At 36.6% G+C, this 19,190-nt stretch overlaps 1 protein-coding gene across 1 annotated transcript in view; it reads right to left on the bottom strand.

The window, feature by feature from the left end:
• The window catches only part of LOC124162150 (protein O-mannosyl-transferase TMTC1-like), a 956,057-nt gene that overhangs the window by 381,032 nt on the left and 555,835 nt on the right, over positions 1-19,190 (bottom strand). The gene's annotated exons all lie outside the window — the stretch shown is intronic.

Raw genomic sequence — 19,190 nt, 5'->3', positions numbered from 1 at the left:
CTAAATATATTTCGAAATAAAAAATAACAATATATAGCTGATGAAGTTGAATAAATTCACCAAAACGTCGGCATTATTCCGGATAAAATAAATGTTTCCGATCAACACTATAGAAAAGACGCCAAATAGTAAAAATATGCGAATCCTACGTTCCTAAATCCGCTCCATAGCTTTACCTTTATATAGCCTGTTATAACTACTGTTTTCGTACAAATACTGAGGACCAGTCACGAAAGTCAATTAGTCATCCATTTCTTTCTTGAGTCAGAAACTAAAAGAAATAATATTATAAAAGGAATAATAAGTAAGATTGGGGTCTTATTTTCATAAAAAAAACTAAGTTCCATAAAATCTCACAATGGAAGCAGGGATTATAAGAAAAAGAAAATTGCTGGTACGTCCCAAAGCGACGGTGCAGATTATTTCCGACAATGACATTGACACTGGGTTTTCAGTGCATATCGTTAAATATTTTATAATGATATTATAGCGCATAAAATATGGTAGAAAATAAAGTGTATGCGTGTGATATGCGAAGTAATGTTCATTTCCCTATTTCGTTTATCCAAAAAGAAAAGGCGCAAATGTTAACGAGAGATAAACCGTATCCTAAAATGAAAAATTCAAGCGGCATAGGGCCAAGGCTAGGTTAAGAAAAGAGAAATTGTGACACACCACAGCGATTGATTCCGGCAAGGTGCTATTAAGGAGAAGGAAAGGGAAAAAAAGTCACAGAAGTTAATTATAGTATTTCTTCCTCGAGTCAGAAACTGCAAGAAATAGAGTTGAAAAAATAAATAAATAGAAGCTTAGGAGACTTGCTTCCATAAAAAGCTCACTTCCATAAAACACTCACCTGTTTTCACAATACAAAAAAAAAAACATTTGGAAAAGGAAATTACTTGGCAAGTTCCATACTCACGCAGCAGTTTATTTCTGGAAGTAATTTTTGACGCTGGTTCATCATTGGTATAAAATTAATACTTACATAATGATATAACAGTGTGGTAAATATGGTCGAAAATGAAGTGTATGCGTGTAATGTACGGAGTTATTTCCATTTCCGTATTTCATTTTATTTATATTTATTTTATTATATATATTTTAACAGCAGTGTAAAACACTCAACTCCATGATACGCTCACATTAACTCACAATAGAATCAGAATTTATTAAGGAAAAGAAAATTACTTGTTATGCTTCATACAGGCAATGAAGTTTGTCTCCGACAGTAATTTTCGACAATCTTTCCTCATTACATAACATAAAGTACTTTCAAAATCATCTGCAAATTGTAGAAAATATGGTCGAAAATAAAGTGAAGATGTGTGATGAAACAAGTAATTTTCATTTCTTTATTTCGTGTGTCCAAAAAGAAAATCCGTAAGTTAATGTAAACCAGAGATAAGGTTTTATAGGAATATATATTGAAAAAAATCAGTACATCATTCTTAAACGAGTGGTGCTCCATTATAATGTTTGTTTGCTAGTTAAATTCTACTTCTACCACTTTTTTTATATAAAGCGACACGGTTTTTGATTAGTAATTTTCATATTCAGGCGTAAAATATTTTAAAATATCTTACCCCTGATGATTATGAATACTCATTGCAACCCGCCCGCTTTATTTAAAAAGGAATTGGTATACATAGAAATCGAATAAACAAGAAACCATACAACGAAAACTTCAAGTGGCATAGTGCCAAAGATAGCCTAAGAAGAGGGAAATTTTGACGGCCCGCAGCGACGCATTCCGGCAAGGTGCTGTTGAGGAGAGGGAGGGGTGGCAGAAGTGGGTGGGAGGATTGGAGGGGAGGTGAGGATAGGGTTTAGAGTGGGGGAGTCAAGTCGCAGGTCGCCCAGACGTTTCACCTTTCACCCCACTCCCCTCCCAAACTCGGAAAACCCACAAGCTCTCATCTTATACTTCCCCACAGCACTCTCAACCTACCCCACCCTTCTCTTATCCCCCTTCTCCACCTCCCTATTCATCTTCCGTCCGAATCGCTGACGCAGAAACTGCGATTTATGAGCACACGACTTCCTTTCCGAGGCGTGACGCTGCCTTCCCCCTTCCTCACTACTCCCTCCACTTATATACCTCGAGCCCTGCTCTTACTCCTTCTCCAAGCTCGAGACAGCCGTAACGCCATCCACCCACATTTCAGCACCGTCTGCTGCCGGGGTGCAGCTGCACGTTACAGCTGCAACAAATAACAAATGGTAGTTCCAATAGTAAAAGTTTCTCGAGCTGACAAAGAATTAACGTCCTTTAGCTTCTACTTTAGTTTCTATTTAAAACTTTTAAGTCCGTGCAATATTGTGCATTACGAAACTTATAAGATAGCTGACCCAAATGTCAGCCACTCTCGTTGATGCAACGACGCAAGTATCTTCAGTTAGCTCATCTGAGCTTTTACATCTAAGAAAATTACTAATTCAAACTAAAAGGAATTTTTTAACATAAGATCCTCTTAAAACAAATCTAATTTTATTTTCGTACGGCTAGGGTGCGCCGAAAATATATATCACCGATTAATGAAAATCGAACGGTAAATTTACCTTTGAAAATTTGTATTTTCTTTCAGAAGAAACAACGACATTTAAAATTAATCATCTGTGCGTGGAATACGCAAAGGGCGCCCATAACTTGCATGCTTTGATATAAAATACGTTTATGAATGTAACTATCGTTTTAACTTAGAAATGGCAGTACATAGTAAAAATAGTACCTATACATACTCAACAAGATTGTAAAACTGCTCAGTTTTTTTTTCACCATAACTCACAGAATTTTTAACAATAATAAATTAATCCTTCCAATAGCGGTCTCCATTAATTGGAGTTAATTGTGGCTAAGAAAGTCTTATGCGACAATGGGCAGTTTTTCTGCAACGTTAAAAACATATATGATAATACAGAGTTGGATAGCGCAAAATACTTTTTCCAATTTTAAAAATGTTCGTGGTTTCAATTAAGATTAAAAGATAATTTCGTCTTTCCAACTAATTATCAGCTAGCAATGATCGGAAATGGTTTACAAGAAGGTCATAAACTTTAAAAGAAAATAAAGGTGATTCCCTCCCGATCTCACCTTTTTTTTAAGCATTATCTATACATTAAATGAATTTCTAATTTTAGCGTATATTATGCGTGTCATGAATGCATATTCGATGAAATCAACGTAAAATTACCAATTCATTCACTTGTCAATTACACTAGATCATTTACGCCGCAACCAGCTATTTTCCTTCCTCTCCCTCGTTTACCTAACATTCTACCCTTTTTATCAACACTGTTTTCAATACTGTTTTCAACACTGTTTTCAACACTGTTTTCAACACTGTTTTCAACACTGTTTTCAACACTGTTTTCAACACTGTTTTCAACATCATCTCTCCGCTAAGCACTGGCTCCATCCATACTTTCTGTGCCCTCCTTACTAGTACTAAGATAATTTTTAAGGTAAAATAGCTACATCAACTACGCTATGGGAAGAAACAACTCCAAAGGAAATATTCAGCAACGGCATTTCTTGATGTAAACGACCTAAAACGGCTGATAAAATAGGATTCTCAAAATTATTTTTTTCAAAAGCAATTCTTCCATTTAATCAGTGAATTGCAAATATTTTAGGTGCTTTGCGATAAAAATGCTGTTCTCTGTAGATGAAACCTTTCTTAATGAATTCACTGCGATGTACTAAAATTCGATAAAACATTTAACAAGCAGGATAAGAGCAGCTAAGTGATACAAACAAGCTTTTTTGGCTAATCCAACTAAAAAAACCTTTAGGGTAAAAAAAGGAACATAACGGAGAACAGAGATCAGTAACCGGACAAAGAAGGAAATTTGACAGTGTTTGCAAAAACTACGATGATGATACGAAAATTACTACACTTTTTATTCACTAGAGGATCAAATGGAAGGGAGAAAATCCCATGAATAGTGAAGAGCAATTTCGTCTGGGTCTCACTCAGTATAAAAGGTTAATAAAAATAACTTGGGAAATACAGAGATCGATTAGAGTATAAAAGCCAAAGAGCATAGGTAATAGACGGGTAATTGGGTTGATCCTGTTGTTTCCCTGCTAAGGTAATCAAATTCTACATATCTGCTTCTTCATAGTTTACTATCAGTTAGACTACAATCATCATGGCTACTATTAAAGTTCAAGTCAAAATATTACAAGCGTACGAGGTGACTATACGGTCAAGAAAGAATAATTTTCAAAGAGAACACAAAGCCTTTCAATTCATCATTATCTTATATCTTATCCCACTATTTATCCTATCATTCATAAATATCAGCTTATTCTTTTATGTGTAATTTTCAACGGGATTATCAGGCAACAATTTGGCCCAGTCAGAAAAACGTTAAGAAAATACATTTCACATCGACCATATTCACGAACGTCAGAGCATCTGAGCTTCTTAGCAAATACATTTTTTTTCACTCTTAATATTTAAATATAGTTGAGCATATAAGTGCCATACGTAATTTTACATTTTGCTCAATAATTGTATCAACAACAATATTTGACATTTCGGGTACTTTTTCTATACTGGTTTCCAGTCAGAAATCATGTTCCATTTCCAATTTTTAACTCTAATTTATAATGGAGATAAATGTGAAGAATTCTGTGATTTTCACCGAAAAGGAGAGGTAGATCATACTCAGTGATTTAATCAGAAGGTATGTTTGCAAAGTTATGTTACAGCTAGGGTATAACTAGAGAAAGTTTAGTGTTGGGAGCGCAAGAAGTTCCATAGGGGTTCTCAAGGGTCTTGCCTGGGATTTAAATCCGGGATCCATCGATCAGTAAGCTATTCACTCCACCCATTTTGGCAACATTCTCCCTTGTATGTAATCAAAAGAAAACAAGTCGGAATCTCCAAGGATTAGCTATATCTATATGCTTTACTATAGGTTTTTTTTTCTAAAATAAGTACCATATGAGGGGGTGAGCACCCAAGGGGTACAGTGATTTTTTTAAAGCAGAGTTACCTACGGATATTGATAGCAGAAATATGTATACAAAATTTGGTGGCCAAGAGATACGACTGAGTCTGTTCTGTCATGAAATCTAGTGGAAAATCAAATTATATACTAAATATCTAGTTGATCTCGTTTGCTTCCTTTACTTAATTTAGATACCTACCTCTGTTTAGAAAAAAAAGTGCCCCTTGACTTCTCAGCTTCTCATATAAAATAAACACGATTCATGTATCACCCATAAAAGTAGCCCTCGGACATGAACAACTAAAGCAAAGAAAATAGATAATTTCAACTGCAAAAACATTCCAAAATAAACTTAATGACGAAACGTTTTTGCGTGCACAACATCAGTGCCAATGTCTGAAAAAAATTCTAATAAGAGAGGTTTAAAAAAAGTGTTTTCCCAATATTAGTGAGCCATACCTAGGGAGAACAGGATTTATTTTAACACGACGCATTTCTTTGTTAAAAACAAGTCAAAATCATAAAAATGCACGTGATAATTTTCTTTCTAAAACGAAACGCTTAGTATTAAAATTAATTCCGTGGAAATATATATGTCTCATTTTACTAATACAAAGGACCTCCACCGCATCGTGACGCAATTTGATACGAGATAATAGTAAAGCGTTTCTCCATAGAAATGGCTCACTAATGTTGGGTGAACACTTTTTAGAGCCTTTCTCACTAGAAAATTTTTTTCAGATAAAGACACTAATGTTGTACATGCCAAAGCGCATCTTCATTTAGTTTATTTTGTAACGTTTTTGCAGTTTAAATTCTCTATTTTGTTTGCTTAAGTTGGTCATATCTAGTGGCTATTTTTATGGGTAATACTTGCTTATCATATATTGTAAATTTATTTGTAGGTATAACTCTAATAACTAACTAACGTATACAACTACAATAATAATAATTTACTGTATTAACCTTCAGCCTGCGGGAATTCATGATTTTAGATGCCAGCGAGTGCAGAAGAGACCCCCTTTGCAGGTGGCACCCCCTGCCTTGAGGGCTGGTCTGGTAGAGTTAAGCTCCTAAGCGATCTTTACGGTTAGTGCCCCATTATATAATAGAGGTAAAAATTTCCAGTAAATAGGTTTAAGGCTAGTTTTCTCATTGATGGCAATAAATTCAATTTATATTTAAAATAGAATGCCTTGGTCCATAAAGAGAGTAATTTTACCCTTTAACGCTAAAACAATTTTAATATATGCATTGGAATAATTGAATACGGCAGTGGCCATTTGGGAAATAGGACATTATATGAAGAGCTGAGAAGTCAAATGGTAGAAGTGATTTTTTTCTAAACAGAGCTAGGTGCCTAAAATTAGGTAAAGGAAACAAACGAGATCAACTAGGCATTTAGTATATAATTTAATTTTCCATTAGATTTCATGGCAGAACAGACTCAGTCGTATCCCTTGGCCACCAAATTTTGTATACATATTTCTTTTATCAATATCTGTAAAATGGGTAAATGCCGCAGTCAGCATGGAAAACATATAAAACGTTCCCACACTCTAATGGATAAAGAAGATTTTCCGCAAAATCGATACGTATTTTATAGAAAACGAAAGTAAATATTATTTTGCAAGTAAATCGAAAATGTCAGAGGAATAGGATATCAGAAGTTTTGAGGCTAAACGAGGATGACAGTCTTGTTTCCCACGCACCCACTCGAGAGTCCCTCGACGTAATCCTCTCGAGGATTAAGCAACGACGTGGTGTCCTACCATGGAGAACATTCCCTCCGCGAGTTCTACCGGCTTAGGGAGCTAAATCAACGCCGTGGCAGTTTGATCAGAAGGGAATTAAGAGAGTTGAAAGGCTCGCACAGCAGTCGAGATCCTGGTGCGTTACTTCGCCGTTTCGAGTGGGGACCGATCTTGTTCCAGCCTCAGAGATCCCCTCAAACCTCCCAACACTCCAAGTCTTTTAACATCCCATCCTCCCCATGACACTACTCACACAGTTACCTGCCTGCTACCTGTCCGCTCGCTGCAAAGAAGGGTAGTGCTTGCCCCTGAATCTTGGGAAAAACTCCGCACGAAACAGTTGGTTTTAGCGATGTAGTGGATATATTGCGATATTCTCAAAACATTGATTTTAAAACAAACCTAACAAATAAGTAAAAAAATCAGTTGAACTCGGGCTCTCCACCGAGTTGAAGAGAGTGGCATTTGGAAGACTATTTGCCATGAGCTTCATTAAAGTTCTCATCCAACAGTCATTCACCGAAGTTTGGCAAGTACATAATACTTACTTTAAGCTAATAATTATATCTTTCATTTAACGTTTGGTGAGCATAAAATCATGTACCACGTAGATCTTTCCACTGACTACGTCAATTATTAAGTATTATCTCGTATTTGTCCATCAAATGATGCGTTGAAATACCAAATACAAATTAAAATTTATTTCAGATACGTATATAAAATACTTGTATTTAAAATACTGCCCAGCTCTGACCTCAGTATCTTTTAAATTTTCATAGCAGATTTTGTCCATCATCGGCAGTTTTTACCTGGTAACTGCAATTGTCAGGACGGCATTCAATTCTTGATAATTCCCAAAACTTTGCTAAAATATTGGTAAGTAAAATAAAAATAATGGTAGAGATTCTTCCTTCAAGCGCCTTCTCATGTACTTAAATGATTTATGTAAAATAACACCGTGCAGATCACGTGAACGTAAGCTTCCAAAGGGGTCAGTGCAGTTCTCTGTCAATTCTCTCATCCCGCACCGCATTGCCCAACCTCGAAGCGAAAGCTTTACCACCGTAACATACCCACACTTCTCCCTCCACATTTCTCAACGCCTCATACACTCACCTCCTTCCCTACAAAACCCTCGACCGATCTCAATCTCCTAGCGGAGCCGTGCGGACGCCAAAAACTCCAATAAACGTATCTCCACAGTGCCCCCGAGTGCAAGACCTCCCCAACTTTTTCAATTACGACTTAAAAGGAAACATTAAAAACTTTCCGTACGCTCACACGATTCTCCCGGTCTAACCTCTCGCTCCCTCTCTCTCTCTGACGACAGAAATAAGATCCATCATTTCATGCTTTTTGCGCCGTCGTTTCCAACACTTTACTCTCCATCCTTTCTATTTCCTCTGAGCCGTCTCTCTCTCTTTCCGTGCCACCATGCGATTCCCTTTCTCACTCGATCTCAGCCAACGTCGCGAAAAGAGGTAGAATGAAGTGCTATAATTTTTCATGCTTAACGACTTGCTATTTTTTTTAGAATCACCGAAATTCGCCAATTCCTCAATTATACCTTATTTAACCCTCAAGCGGACGCGCTGGCGTATAAAGTACGTCAATCTTCGAAAACCAAGGATTTCAACACACAATCCATCCTAGAATAGCCTCGTGTATTTTTACAACGTACTTGGGCTGCCTATAGTGCGAGTTTTCAAAGCTCGAAGTACTGTAGCTAATTTATTTCTAGATCGGTATGAGGAACCGACACCCGTGGCGTACAAAGTACGCCGCGCAACCGGCCGTGTACGTCGGGCTTCGCTTGTCTTGAATGACATCGTGTATTCTTATAATGTCACTTTGAGTGTCTATAGCATGTTGAGTGTCTATAGCGTGAGTTTTTAAAGCACAAAGTATTGTATCATTTTTTTTACATCGGAAAGAGGATCCCATGACGTATAAATTACGCGTGGCCGTGTACCTCTTGTGTAACCTTTATACCTGTATCACTTATTCATGTACAAGATTTAACTAATTTAAAAAAAAAATATAGATAAATTTTACCAAAAATTGAGTGGTATCATATAAATGCATATTCCGTGGACAAAGTACGCCACGCGCCCGATCGTGTAAAAATACATCAAGCGCCCCCGCTCGAGGGTTAAGTTTGAATGCAAAGAAAGAACTCACGACACACCTTCCGACCAGCCATTATCATGCAGTGTTCTTGAAATAAGGTTCCTCAAATTTTGATTGTAACCCTTTTCCACCCACAAAACCTTCTAATTGCGGTTGTGAAGACATTTAGGTGCGTTCCTCCAATGGTTTTCTTTAGTACCTAATCTAGTGAATTATTCTGGTGATGCATCAACTTGTTTCTTCAGAATGACCCGTAGCTATGTAGGTAGTAACACTGGTGATAACGAGAACAGAATCTACTGTCGGCGCAAAAAAGGTAAAACGCTGAACTTAACACTAGAACCGCTGAACTTTCCAGCCCCACCAAAATCGCGGCATGGGACATTTTTGTCCCATTGACAAAATACGTTGATCCTGTCATGTTTAAGCATAATTGACGGTTTTTTGTGGTTTGTGTGAACAAAACACGCGTTTATGTAATGTTTTAAACGTTTTATTAAGCATAACTAGGAACACAGTAAACTTATTTTGACGTTTTGGTTGCAACCTCAGACCTGCAGACGCGCCGGGCAGATGTGACGCCGCCGGCGCTGCGTGAGGAGGTGGTCAGCGCAGTGCACAGATTATTCCCTTCTACGCTTATAACTGGCAGAATAACGGTATCTATGCATCGATCTCCTTAGTAATAAACTATTATTAAGCTAAATACAAAATAAGTGTACAAAAAAAACTGAAATTGTATGTTTTCCCCACATGGGACAAAAAAGTCCCATCCCGCTGTTCTAGGTAAATCGTCGTTTTTCTCGCGAAATAAACATCGTACAATATTTTCGATATCACCAATTGAAAGATCATAAAAAATGAGGAACAGCCAGTAAATTTCAAAGGGATCAAACCACTGGTACATGAATGGCAAACATTTGCAAAGGACGATGGGACAAAAAAGTCCCGTCCGCGGTTTTAGTGTTAAAGCAGTTGTACGAAATTCTGCCAAAGCTCCAGTTGTACGAAATTCTGCCAAATGTTACATATCGTTTTACTCGTTGTTTATTTGGATACAACAATAAATCATTAAACATAGTTTAAACGTAAACGTTTAGATTCGACGGTCGAAGGAGTGAAGAAAAGCATGCGAACAACTATAGAAACGGCGAAATAGTCGTCTTCTTCATCTCGTCACGGGCAAAATATTTGATTGGTACATTTCATCGTATTTTAAATATAGACAATGCCAATTTAGAATTACAAAGAGCTTTTTAAAATTAAATTCTACTTATTCCTTGATTTTTTAAAATGGCTGAAAGGTAGATTTGAATTTTTTAGGCGAAGAAGAATACATGAATATTGAAGTTACGTATGCTAGAAGTAAAAAACATGTTTTTCAACTTTTCATGTTATTAAATGTTTATATTGTTCCTCTTAATCAAAATAAACAAAAAAGACGAAAATCGTCGTTTTGGTGGAGTGCATTGCCGTGGAACGTTTATGATCACCTGAAGTAGTACAATCATGCTCTGAAACCCGGTTCGTTTCTATTTATCTCTTATTACCAAAAGCTGCTTCTGGAAGAAATTTCATATTTACAATTCCAGGAAGTTTTATGACAAGGTGTTTAAAAAAATGTGATTATTTTCTATTCAATCTCATCTATTGTGGCAGCTTTATATTTCACTATTAAATTTTACGGACCATAAAACACGCAGTTTAAATCTTTCCTGAATAGAGCTAAAATGTATACATTTTTTATGTTACTTGGAAGCAACTTTGGGTTAAAATGGATTAAATATAAAAGTGAACCTAACAAAGTTTTTACTTTTATTTTCCACATACTTTCTAGTGAATGATTTCGATACAGCTTTTGTTTCCAGTCGGGCATGAGTACGTTCGCAGCTAAGGAGGACAATATCAACTGCGTTTTCCTCTCCCTCTCATTTCCTCTAAAATTCATATCCGACATGGCAGACATTTCTTAAGGGTCATTGAGGCACCTGAGCCTTTCGAGGGATTTTGAAGGTAAACACCAGGGAAATCAGAAATCCGCTACTACGCTTGCGAAGGAGGACGAGGAATCAAGGAGAAGGTTTGAGAAGGTAGAATGAGATAGAGAGAAATCCCGAACATGCCGGCCAGCGAGCACATCGGGGAGTGCGAATTGAAACTGGCTCTGCTCTTGGAGAAAGAACCGTTCGAAAGGGCCAAAGGAAATATAGAGCACGAGACGTCGCATGGTTCGGAACATCGCTCTTCAACTTTTCGTTGGCGTGTTTCTCTTTTGCATTTATCTCGAGCACGAAAAGCAAAGCGAGTTCGCAGAAAGGCAAATGAATTCGCTTTCCGTGCCTTCTTTTTTTTCCTCCTACCCTCTCCTTCACTTAGCTCGCCAGAGAGAGAGAGAGAGAGAGAAAATAAAACGAGAGAAATAATGAAGATGACTGGCAAATGTAAACAAAAGAATTCGTAATCCGGGGGTTTCAATTACGCGTCGCACGATGTATGCTAGCTGGGATGTTCAGGGATAGAGCGTAATCCTCCAATTTTTCAGAAAATAAAAGGGATATAAAAACTAAACAGACATCATCATTCCACCTCTCTTCCCGGTGTTGGCTGAAGCCAAGTGAGATACGCACTCAGCCAGTAAGCGAGTGAGAGAAAGAGAAGGAAAGAGACGGTAGAGGAAGAGAATATATTAAGACAAGGTTGCGGGGTATAGGGGTTTCCTAGAATTTATTCGCGTATTTTGGCGGATAACTTCTATTTGCTTACATCTTCACCATTAAAAATACGAAATTTGGTGGTTGGCTACTATGCAATGAAACCTAAAAACGTTCATTATTTTATTTTCCATAATGGAGAGGTTTCATAGCGGAGATTTCCATAATAATAATAATAATACATTTTTTGTTCTAGGGCCTTGTCCTATGGAATGTATCACATTTTAAAAATAATTTTCAGCAGTGAACAACAAAGAAAAAGTGAAAATACAATTTTACAGTATTAATGATGTATAGCATTATAGTATTTTAATTAAAATTATATTTTTCAAGTAAATAAGCAAACATTTTTATTTTGAATTGATTTTCAGTGTTACAGTTTACAATTTCGTCCGGTATTTCATTCCATATTGGCAGAGATTAAGGTTGGCAGAGATTAAGGTTGGCAATTGGTACACCGTAGTTCGGCAATTTGGAATTTTAAATAGTCTTTTAGCTCTTACTCTTCTACAAGTTTCACTCTTGTGACATATAATAATTTTATAAAGATAATCAGGTGTTTTGGATGACAAGATTTTATATACAAACACAGATAGCAGGAATTTAGTTTTCTGTTGGGGTTTCAACCACTGCAACTTTGTGTAGTAAGGAGTGACATGCTCCCGGATATTTATATCATATATATATCTAATCACAGAATTTAATAATGCTTGTAACTTCTGATATAATTCACCAGTTAGGTCGGAAAAAAACAAGGGAACAATAGTCCATATGTGGAACCAGCAAGGTATTAGCCAATTTTTTTCGTACTTCCATTGGGATTAGGCGTTTGAGCTGTTTGATCTGTGCCAATGTTTTATTTACCTTGTTAGAAACAGTGGATACATGTTCGTTCCACGTAAGCGTATTGCTCATAATGACCCCTAAGTTTTTTTTACCATGCTTGAATAGCCAATATCAACGCCTTCAACTTTTATTTTCGGTATTCTGTCATAGTTGAGTTTCCTGATATAAATTGAAGTACCTATAATAATAGCTTTAGGTTTATGGGGGTTAAGTTTTGGTAAATCCATTCTGGCCCAATCACTGATATAATTAACATCTTCATTTAATTTTTCAATGGAATTATAATGGTATAGTGGAGAGGAGGCATAGTTAAGCCTGAAGTTTATTTATTGCAATACGTTGGTTTATCTTAAAGGTTTAATTCACTGGGAAAATATTTTTTTTCGCGCCATAGGGAGTCCTATACTATAATCGCCACTCGCTTGGTTTATTATTTGTTGTGCACCCGTATAATTGAGAGTGTAATTGTTTAAAGTCATTGTTTTCCTGGTTGTTGGCCGAGAACATTTGAGTTGTGAATGTGTCGTCGCGCTGGGAGGGTCTCGAGCCGACGCTGCCTGAGGAAGCCATCGACGCGACGGGAGCTCGACATTCAGGTGAGTGGTGATTTGGATAGTGTAGGACTCCCGGCGCATGTGAAAAATACAGTCTACTATTAGTACTGTCTTATCGCGCGCACACATTTCATTATTTTAAAATAAACCGACGCGGAGGATATCCCGGAAACCAAGCTGCACGTTACTCCACGAAACCTTACTCCCTCGTAATACGCCTTGGAAATCGACGAGGGAATAAAAAAGGGGTGGAACAAGGGAAACACAGAAAACCGAGGGAAAGAAAAGGGAACTGATTAAAGAAAGACTCAAGGGAAGTACCTCGACGAGAAAGAACAGCTGAGTTGCACAACAGGAAGCACTGACCCAAGACACGGGAGAGCAAAGAATCGCGTGAGAAGGGTTAAAAGGAAGGAGGGTCGTCCATTCGTCAGGAAACGAGGGTGAGTGGAGGGAATGGGGTTGTTGGACCAAATGAAGGGAAACGATCGAAGGAAGATAGTAGCGGAGATGGTGAGAGACCTCGAATCTTTGCTGGTAGAAAAGGTCTTTCGTTACGTTTATAGTTCCTAACAAACAGAACGAGTAAGAGGCTAAAACTTGATTAGAGATATTTTTAGATTTTACTGAGCCTTTGAGGTTTATTAAAGTAATGAAATATTTCCGGTTACTTATGAATAATGATACATAGCGTCGGAATTCCATGCAAAGAACGCCATAGCTATACATCCCTGGGTATCGTTAAATAGTAGTCATAAAAAAATGATACCAACCACTTATTTTCGTACGAGAAATTAACTTGCCGAAATGTTCTGCATCGATAACTTTTGAAATGATCACGCAGGGCAACCATTGAAGAATTCGGTGCCAAGTTGTGACGCGGTCCCATGTCATTATGTCCTTTTATTTTCTCCTGGTATTATAATTGATTCGGAAGTGTAGAATTATTGAAGAAGAGAATTAAACTTCGTCTGACATGGAAATAGAGATGATTCTAAAGGAAATCCTAAAAAATACGGAAGTGACATTGGCTAGGAAAGGACTGAAAATGAATATGAAAAAAATCATGCTATTAGTCTTCAGTCGAGGAGAAGAGGCTATTGACAATGCGAAAATGGAAGCATTTCTAGCTGAGAAACTGAGTGATTAATGACCTATGAAGTAGAAAGGAAATAGTCATTCGAATTTTCTAAGTGATAAGTTCTTCTTAAAGCAGGGTATAAAGAAAACAAATCATCAGAGCTTACATTTAGAGCATACTTCTTTGAGCCAGAGAGGCATGGTTCTTAACAGTAAGAAGGAACTCAAGCTAGAAAGCATTCGAAATATGATACTGCAGAAGAATAATGAGGACCAAATAGACCGTGCAAGGAACGTGGAAATGTTATGAAGAGATGGGTAAATGGGAATTACTTTGATAACCGATAGGAAGACGGGAAAATCATATTAATTATATCATGAGACAAGATGATCTCATGGCAACTATTGCTGAATGACAATTGAAAGGGAAGAACGGCTAATGATGGCCTATGCTATGTGGAGTAGGGAATGAAGGATGCAAACCTAAAGAAATTTGTTTTTTGCCGTATATGAATGATGATAATCAGAATATCGTCGTGACATTCCAGTTAATCCTAAAAACTGTTGTGGGAAAAGTGCGTAATGTAAATTTACTCCAATAAATATTGTCTATAATTGTACCTTAAATATTTTTCTATGTAGAGAAGTTCTTTTAAAAATGGGAAGAAATAAAATCAATCCTCCAATAATTACAAATAATGCTATTATTGATAAAAGATAATGGAAGTGCGCTTCTACATTGTAAGTGTCACGTATAGCAATATCAATAAATGAATTTATTGTGAGTAGCTACGCTCAGTTGGTGGTGCTTTGTAATATTATTCAATTGATGTATCCATAGAATTTGTTGCTCGAAATTATCGTTGTGATGCTAATGCTTCTCAAATAATACAAAAAATAATGATCACTCTTGCTACTGAAATTAATTTATCTCTGTAGATTGAGTATGTTATTAGTTTAAAAAGATAAGAGATACGTGTGTAGAGCTGAGTTTATTCAATACTCGATTTGCTCACTGCTAGCGATGAATGGTGATTTACTTGAAACAGGTGTCAAAGAAAACGCAGTCAAGTTGTCTTGAAGGAGCTCCGTGCTTGCATTCCCTAAGCTCCAAGGCAAAGGCACGATCGAATTCAGTGCTCATCGAGTTGCGTCCCGTTCTCACCACCACCTGAGCGACAAGCACTGGATGGTACGATATCCGGCGTAAGGCTTCTACTATTATGCAAAACAACTGAATGTTTTGAAGCATTTACGGGAAACAACTTAATTCGCGACCCCAGATCCGCATTCACGTAGTCACGCAATTTGCAATCACGGATACATGGTTCTTGGACGAGTACCTAATTAAATGGGATTTGGGCCCCAATTATTACGGTTTTGTCTGAAAACCATTCATTTCTTAATTCATATTTTTTTAGAGTACATGCAATTAATTTTTAAGCTATAATACTTGCGGCTATGCCCAAATATCAGTATTTTATAATAGCATACATGATATCAATAAAAAAAAGTTCAGCCTACTCCTCGTTGGTTAAAAATAAAAACAATTAAAGCCGTTTCACGATTAGTTGTTAAATTAAATGTTTTGTGAAATTATTTCTGTAAGTTTCAATGGTAAATTTTGAATAGGGAGCCATTGAAGAAAATACGTTTTAAATTAAATTTCATCGTGTGACCAGTGAAAGTGATGTGAACTGTTATATAAAAAAATTATCCAGCTTTTAGGCTAGTTAAAACTCAATACACGAAGCACATTGAACTAATGGTGACAGTTAATAGCTTTCCGTTAATGATAGCTCAATCAGGCACTTATTACATCGCATTGAAATTAAAAAGGTTATACCAGATAAAAATTAGGTAAAATCCCCGATTACTCCCACTACTGGACTGAGAATTTTCAACGCTTTGCCATAATATTCCTCAAACGGGTTAACTCTTTCGTTATACGCCACTTTTGACATAGTTTGTAGCAATAAAATTCTTAAAATTGATTACCTACGTGCTCAGCATTATACTAAGATGATATTTAAAAGTAAAAACGCATAACTGTAATATGAGTGCTAAGAAAGTTGGCAGCAAACATGAATTCTCCAGGGTCTCAGGGCCATAAATCCATTTTTGCACTCATCTCACGTACTAACTTGAGTCATATTCAGAAACTTTTACGTGAGAAGCCAATAAAAAATCTCCGGCAGCCATTACCCAGGATATAAAGAATTAAAGCAAGGGCTAAATTGGTGGTCTTTTAACCCAGGCCGTGACATCCTCGCTTCTTCAAACCCTTAAACTTCCAGTCGTAACTTATATTGTCTTTTGCCAAGTGTAGTAAAAATATGTTCGCACCCAGCACCAAAAGCATAAAGTACCTACTGCCCTTTTTCTCTCTCTCCCCATCGGCCTAAACTCTCATCCCTTATTACTTAAAGCCTTAGCCTATCTTCTTTCAGGTAAGTACAGTTTTTCTGTAGCATTGAGATCATTGCGGGACCGGTGGCTGTTTATTTATTCACACCACGATAAAACGCAATGTTTCTATATTCAAATATAAAAATACTGTTACCATCACGCTTCTTAAAAAAGTACATCAAAGGTTTAACAAAGAACTGGTAAATGTGTGAAATGTTTAATATATTTTGGCAAATTTTAGGCCTGTGCGGTATTGAAATTAAATCAGATTTTTCAAAGGCTCCAACTAAAGATATTACAAAATATTACATTACGAAAGCATCCTATTAAAAACTTTTTAAAAAATATCGCAAAAATGAAGATTTTTTTCATCTTTTGTCAAACTTTTGGTGCATTGCGCGACCGGAATATGTCAACCGATTTCGAAAATATAATATCCCTACTTTTTTTATTTATAATTTGCAACTGGTGCGCGCTATTGCAAATTCGAAATACAAAAATGAGCTTTTTCGGCCCACCCTAATCTCTACGGAGGTGAGGCATGGACAATGACAGCCGCGGAGAAATCAAGGGTAGAGGCTTTTGAAAGGTGGGTATACAGAAGAATGTTGAGGACCAAATGGATCGACGTAGCAAGAAATAAGGAAGTTCTAAGAAGAGTAGGAGAGAAGAAGATCCTCATGGAAACCTTGATAAGAAGACGGAATAACCTTTTAGGCGACATCTTGAGCCAAAGTTATATTAAGACAATCGTCAAGATACTAGAAGATGGCGAGAATGGAAAAGGAAGACCTCCAATGTATTATATTCTTTGTAGTATATCTTCTTTGTCTGTTCCATATATAATTATATGGAACAGACAAAGAAGAATATAAAAGAGAATTAATACGTAGGTTTGAAAAGGTTAGCTGTTAGGAAAATTGAGTGGAAAGCTGCGTCTAAGCCATCACTGGATTGTTTACCAGTAATAATGATAATGATGAGGGTGTGATGATGTACCGTATGTTATCATGCGATAAGTGGCAGAGGTAGATATAGTCAAATGAATTTAACGGTGTTCGGCGAGATGTTGTGAACATATTGCAATGATAAATGTAATTGAAAAGCTTTATGCATGTCCACAGTATTTATTATCGTACGACGCGTTTCAGCGAATCAACTTCGCCATCATCTGGTACAAAGTTTCACAAAGTTTTTTATTTCACAAAGGACATTCACAAAGTTTTTTATTTTCATTAATTATAGATAAAGTCAATTTATTTACAAGAAATAATGTAGCCATTATGAGAAAAAAGTTCTAACAAATAATGAAAATATTATTTTTGTAGCTAATCAATTAATAAATTTCTTGCTTAAGATAAGTAGCATTTTGAAGGCAATAGCGTATTTTTTAACGAGGATGGTGAATTGCGGATCTTCAGTTTCGCTTTATCACAACCAATTGAATCAATAAAAACTTACATTATTACTTTCAAAAAAGACTAATCCTCGTTAAAACTTGAAATCTAAACTGAAGTTTCAAAACTGCCCCGAGTTAATTACCCCAGGAAAGTTTCTGTCAGGTGCTCTAGTATTATCTACTCTCCCTGTATTACCACAAGAATTTGTCAACTTAGAAGGTTTTTTGCAGAAATATATTACCGAGTTAAAAGAGCAACACACCTTTTTCACTCAAGAGGGAATGAAATCTGCTTAATATGCAGGATAGAATCTTTGATCAAAATTACGGTAGCTAAAATGAAATCTTTCGTTTCCGAATATAAATACATATTTTTTGTGATGTCCAATTCCTATAAATTCCAATTTTGGTGATTAAATATTGCTATCAGATTGTATTCAGGACATTAAGAAGAAATTTTTGTTTTAGTTGCATAAACAATACAGAGCTGATGAGCTAATCGCTATGCCAGAATTCAAAGAAGAGCCTTGGGAAGAGCCATATGTGGACGGTAGCTCTTATCAATGCGGAGATATGGATGCTAGTAGGTGAAAAGAAATAACTGGAGGCACTTGAGAAACGGGAATGCAGGAGAATGGAAAACATACATTGGACGAAGAAGAGGAGGATCGACGAAGTACAAAACATGGTGGGAAAGAAGAGGAAATGTCTAAATGAGATACTAAGCAGATACGGTGTAGATGGAGCTTCAAATAAACGTAGAGGGGATGTTAAAATCCGTGATAGTGGGGAGGATTTAGGTAAGCGAGGTGGAGTTGGAAGAGAAAATGGGTTATAGATAGAATTAAATAGAGTAGGACGTATTTCGAATTGAAGGCTGAACGGCTGAACTAACTCGCATAACTCTGAATGTGAATTCTCTTAAAACAGAATGATAAAAATAATAATGTGCCTACTTAAAAGATTATTTCATGTATTTCAAACGAAAGCTATCAAACTCCACTAAGAATGTGAAATGAATATTTTAGTTTGAAATTACTAAAGTTTCAATGTAACTTTGCATGAATTCAAATCTTTAGTAAAGACTTATTCCTGTAAGGTTCAAAGAGTAGTTTCTATAAAAAAACTGTAACTTTTAAGCGCTGCACAAAAACGTCATTTTGCACGGGAAATGTTTCCACGCATCAAATAGGAATTCCTCTCAGCAGTTCCACGTCCCTTCGCATCGCCGTGTATTTCATTCCAAAGTCTTTTTTGAATGAGAGGCATTGGAGATTTGAGCCGTGGTGAAGCAAAAAGGGTTCGCCTATGAACGCTCGTTTCCGTATTTTAAATCCTTTGACGG

Source organism: Ischnura elegans, chromosome 7, assembly GCF_921293095.1.
Source record: "Ischnura elegans chromosome 7, ioIscEleg1.1, whole genome shotgun sequence".
NCBI lineage: Eukaryota > Metazoa > Arthropoda > Insecta > Odonata > Coenagrionidae > Ischnura > Ischnura elegans.
This window is presented reverse-complemented; position numbering and strand designations above follow the sequence as displayed.